The following is a 6,067-nucleotide window of genomic DNA, read 5'->3' on the forward strand; positions in this document are numbered from 1 at the left end:
CGAGCCCGAGGTGTATTGGCCGTTGAGACTGCCCGTTTCTGGATCCTTGTTTTTTGAGTTAGTTTTACACTAGATTTGTCGAATGTTCATCCGGTTTTTCATGGTTCTATGTTGGAGAAGTACTGTTCTGGTGGTTTCTGTATCATTCGTTGGGATTCAGTTTTGTTTGATGAGAATCATTCCTGTAAGGAGAAGTCTGACGTGCGTAGCCGATATCTTCAGTTATTGCCGATCAGAGAATTTTTTCCATCCTCTCTTCCTTATCGTTCGAGGGCGAGCGATTGTTTAATTGGTATCTGATATAATGACCCGTTTGGTCATTATTTCATTTCCGACCCTTTTGACCCTTTCCTAAGTTTAGTTAGCTCCCTTTTGACCGAAGGGAACCGTTGATACACTTCTCGAGGTGTTTAGATTTGATTCGGGTGACTTTTTGTGAAATTGGGCTAAAAGCGAAAAAGGGTTCACTTAAAGTTGACTTTCGGGTAAACGGACATTTATCAAAAATTTGTTAATTCCGAGTGGTCCGGATGGTCGTTTAGAACTTGTATGTATATTTGGTTCGATTCCCAATGCACTCGGTTGTATTTCGGGACTTGGGTTGGAAAGTTGGATTTGAGGTATCGAGGGTTGACTCGGTCAACGAGACCTCCAATGGGAATTCAGAGGCCACGAGTGCGTTCGTAGCGTGTTTTTATGTATATCTACATATTTGGTTTGTGTTCGGGAGGTTCCGGGATGGCTACGAGGGTCGATTTCAAGTTTGGAAGACACTAGAAAAATCTGGTGTCTGATGACCGCTTTGGCGCCAAACGGTAGTGCGGAAGCTCGCGCAAAAGCATGGCCGAACAACTGAAGCAGTATCGCGAAAGTGCTGGCCGAACTGCCAAAGCGGCAGCGCAAAAGCACCTGCCTGCTTGCGGAAGCGGCCGACGGACCAGATTTTTTTTTAAAAGGCCCTAAGTCTTTCACTCATTACCCAATCTAAACATAGAGCTTTTGGGAGCATTTCTTGGAGGAGAAACATTTTGGTAAGTTCTTCCATCTTCATTACCATTCCTTATTCCATTAATTATCATAGGAAAATCTATAAAATGTGCTAGTTTCTTTATGAACTTGTGGATTAAAAGAGAGTTTTTGTGAGTTCTTCTTTCTAGGATTTTTAATGATGAAATAGGTTGGGTTTATACTAGATTATGATGTATCTAAGGTTTTTAATCATATATACTAGTGTTGGATTTTTGAATTTAAGAGTTAGGGTTTGTACCCAAAATTGAGGGTTTTGCTTGGATTTCGAAATTGGATGAATCCTTGAGTTAATATTTGCAATTAGTTGATGGATTTTGATTACCTAGTGCTTAATTGAATAATTTACCCCCCCCCCCCCTCCCAATTTCTCATTTTTCCCTTGTGGGCCCTGGTTTCCCAAATTCTAGGGTTGGTTTTAACCCAATTTGAATGATAGCAATAAAGTTATCAATCTTCATGATTTATAATCTAGATTTCGAATATGCCTTGTCTTCTTTGATCTTCAGGCTCAGCAGAAGGGCAAGGCATAAGAGCGATTGGTTGGTGTTTGTTGTTCGGCCATCCAGGTAGGCTATGGCTTGCCCTTGGTGAGACTTCGGGTAGCGAAGCATATATTTAGACGATTTTACCGGAGAAAACATGTAAACCTTCATGTATGAAGTTGGGTTGAATACTGTCTTAGGTTGGGCCCTGTTGCGTGATTGGGGCTAGCCACCCCGTTGTGTTGTGACTTGATTGTTCTATTGTGTTGGCTTGATGCTACGTGTTGTTAGTAGATATTGGAATCTGTTGTTCCTTCTTGATTGTGATATCGTACTACGTTACAGGTTGACGTTGATACGAAGATAGAGTTTTATATGACTTATGTAGTCTTTCATGATATTGTTGGTGTACCCATGTTGGCACTTATGACCCTGATATATTGTTGGCATACCCATTGTTGGTACTTGTGATATTGATCTAATTAATAATATTCATACATGCATTGCACGCACTCTCATGACATACTGTTGATACATTGTTGGTACTTGATGAAACGTTGTGATGAGCTGGGCTCGATTTTTAAATGAGAGTGACGTGAGAGTCTGATATCTGATGTTAGTCCCGAAATCGTGGATTGAAAGAGTGCATGGACTCCGTTGGTCCCCAAGAATGGTGCCGGTGAGAACCCCCGTGGGCAAAGATTCGAGTCTCGTATGTCTGTTGGGCAAAGATCCGGAATGAGTGGAACTTAGACTTCGTGAGTCACCATAGGTTGTGCTACCGAGACGTCAATATTTCCGTCTGGAGTATATGTGTACACAACATTTGCATGGCATTGCATTGCATTCATACATTATTACATTGCATTGCATCACGACTTACATTGAGATGATTTGGTGTTTTTACTTGTGATATTGGATTTGGATTGGACATATTTAGACTTGGCACATTTAGGATTAGACGCACTACTTAGGCGATGATGTGTACTTGGTTCTGATTATGTTTGACTTATACTTATTGATTTATCTGCCTATCTTGCTTTATTGTCTGAATTATGTTGGCTATATTTAGTCAGCCTATGACACCTACCGGTACTGTGGTTTTGTACTGATCTACACTTGTTGCTTTCTTTTATGAATGCAGAGTACCAGGTTGGGTCTTTCTTCGTCTCCCGTGGTTGATAGTCGCCATCAGCTTAGTATCGAGTTTCTAAGGTGAGCACGAGTCACTCGCCGCCTTGAAGACTTTTTCTTATTATTATGTCTTACTTTTCTACTTTGAGACATAGACAGATTGATGTATTATAATATTTCAGACTTGTATGATTTCATTTAGATGCTCTTGTATGACTTAGACCAGACCCTGGGGGTATTTTCCTTATTTCTGCAGTATTTCTATTATATATTATTGTGAGACTTACGTAATTATTCTCTTCCGCTTGATTGATTTATTTATTTATGTCTTTACTTATCGTTGGGTTGAGGGTTTACTTATCGAGGTGGGAAAGGTAAGTGCCCGCGTGACTTAGTCGAAATGGGTCGTGACATTTGGCAGTTTGATATGAATGACCTTCTTGGTAGTTTGTGTGAATGTACCTTTTGGCAGTTTGTATGAATGTCCCTTTTGGCAGTTTGATATGAATAACCCTCTCGGTAGTTTGTGTGAATGACCCTTTTGGCATTTTTATACGAATGACCCTCTCGGTAATTAGTGTGAATGGACCTTTTAGTAGTTTGATATGAATGACCCTCTCGGTAGTTTGTATGAATGGCCCTTTTGGCAAATTTGAAGAAATGAATGGCCCTCTCGGCATGCAGATAACAGATATGGCCCTTGCGGCTAGATGATCTTTCTTTTATCCGTAGTGTGAGCTGTGACCATTGTGGTCGGATATGCCCCCTTTTTTTATCATGACCCTTTTGTTCGAATATGTCTTTGCACTCAGTCATTGTGATCCTTTTGGCTTGATACGTCTTTTCCATTTGCTCTTTATGTGACCCTCTCAATCGAATATGTCTTCACGCTTATTCAATCTTTGTGTGACCCTTTTGGTCGGATACGCCTTTATGCTCATTCATTCTTTGTGTGACCCTTTTGGTCAAATATGTCCTTGTCGTTCATTCTTTTCATGACCCTCGTGGTTGAATATGCTTTTGTCCATTTGTTTCGTGACCCTCGTGGTCAGATGTGTCTTTATCACCCATTTTTTGCTGTGACCTCGTGGTCCTTCGACGTCTAGCTGTGTTTACTTTCCGCCTTTGGTGGCATATCCGGTGTGTTGTTTAAAACCTGCATCCATAGAAAATTGTGAGTTTTCTAAGAGGCCGATTAGCATCGTTTTCCTCCCGTCCGGTGTCTTCTATTGATGGTCCTTTGAACCTTCTTGGGCTCGGTATTTCGAGAGATGGTTTTAGGACATACTTATGCTAATTTTGAAAATCTAAAGTAAATTTTATAAAATGCGCATTGCTTTCTTTTAAAAAATTCTTTGTTTTGTTTTGTGTGTCATTACATGTAGTCTTTCGAACGAGGTCTTCTGATCTTTCAGGAGATTTTGTTGTTGAGTCCTGAACTGGGGGGGAATTTTTGAGATCTTTCTCAAAATTCTGCCCCAGTTTCAGGTCTTGCTCTGATTAACTCTTGTATCGCCTCGTCATGCAGGAATTTTTTAGGTTCCTTCAAAAATTTTGCCCCAGTGTATGATTGGGTTCATTATCTCCTTTGTTGGTTGCTTCTAATAGGAATTTTTTAGGTTTGATATTGATGTTGGCTGACTCTCACGTCGATCCTTATATTCTGATCCTGTTGATTCCTCCTAACTTTGTGTGTCTGAGGCTTTCTAAGGGTTTCTTGGGTTTTCTTTTGTGACGACCTAGCTCAAAAGTGCCTACGTATCCTGTTGCAGTAGGAATTCAGATCAAACGTAGTGTTGAATAAAGTAGTTGAGTTTTGGTTTTTTTACTAATAATGCGATCGGGTCCGATATAGTTTTCCAACGTATCCCCTTGTGGGGAAGTCAGGTCATTGTGTATTTCATTACATGGATAATGGTTTTTACCTATTCTATTACAAAAGTACGATTACAAGCAAAAGATACGATTACAGGGAAATGATAATATGATTACAAGCAAATGGAGTCCTAAATGTAGTATCTCTTGAGTGCGTCTACATTGATAGCTTTGGGCCATTCTTGCCCATCCATCTCGGCTAGGACCACGGCTCCTCCCGAGAGCTCTTTCCTGACCATGTATGGTCCTTGCCAGTTCGGCTCAAATTTCCCTTTGTATTCTTCTTGGTGAGGGAAGATTCGCTTGAGCACGAGCTGTCTGATTTTCAAAAGATGGGCTCTGACCCTCTTGTTGAAAGCTCGAGACATCCTTTGTCTATATAGCTGCCCGTGGCGCATTGTCACCATTCGTTTTTCATCGATTATAGCCAGCTGCTCATAGCAGTTTCTGACCCATTCTGTATCGTTCAGCTCGGCTTCTTAGGTGATCCTTAATGATAGGATTTCCACTTCCGCGGGAATGACCGCTTCCGTGCCGTAGATGAGGAGATATGGAGTTGCCTCGGTAGACGTTCAGGTGGTCGTTCTGTATCCTAACAAAGCATAAGACAACTGCTTGTGCCAATTCTTGTAGTTGTCGATCATCTTTCGCAGGATCCTCTTGATGTTCTTGTGGCAGCCTCTATAGCATCATTCATTTGTGGTCGGTAAGTAGTAGAGTTCCTGTGAGGTATCTTGAATTGCTCACAGATATCATTCATTAGATGGCTATTTAAATTGGCTCCGTTATCCATGATGATGGACTCGGGCACACTGAAACGGCCTATGAGATTGTTCTTAACGAAATCAGCCACGACTTTCTTGGTTACCGACTTGTGGGAAGTTGCTTCCACCCATTTGGTGAAGTAATCGATGGCAACCAAGATGAACAGATGTCCATTGGAAGCTGATGGCTCAATGGGCCCGATGAAGTCCATTCCCCATGCCATGAATGGCCAGGGTGAGCCCATTGCATGTAGTTCTGTCGGAGGGACCTTGATCAAGTCTTCGTGGATGTGGCATTGATGGCATTTTTCCACAAATTTGCAGGAATCGTGTTCTATGGTCATCCAGTAGTACCCTGTCCTCAAAATCTTTTTGGCCAGGATGAAACCATTCATATAGGGCCCGCATGTACTTCCTTCAGCAGTCTTGTGGCCTCTTCGGCATCCACGCACCTGAGCAAACAGAGGTCGAGTGTTCTTTTGTACAACACTTCTTTACTTAAAGAAAAACCCATTAGCCACCCTCCTGATGGTTTTCTTCTAATTTGTTGAGCTTTTTAGAGGATATTCTCCTTTCTCCAGGTATGTTTTGATGTCGGCGTACCACGGCGTACCACGGCTTACCATCTAGCTCGGCCTCAATATGGGCACAGTGAGCCTGTTTTTCTTTCAGCGTGATCTCCAACGGATCAATGTGGGTACTCTCAGGATGCTGAATCATGGAGGCTATTGTAGCCAAAGAGTGAGCGAACTCATCCTGAGCCCTTAGAGTATGCCTGAAGTC

Source organism: Lycium barbarum, chromosome 2 (assembly GCF_019175385.1).
Source record: "Lycium barbarum isolate Lr01 chromosome 2, ASM1917538v2, whole genome shotgun sequence".
In the NCBI taxonomy this organism is placed as follows: Eukaryota; Viridiplantae; Streptophyta; class Magnoliopsida; order Solanales; family Solanaceae; genus Lycium; species Lycium barbarum.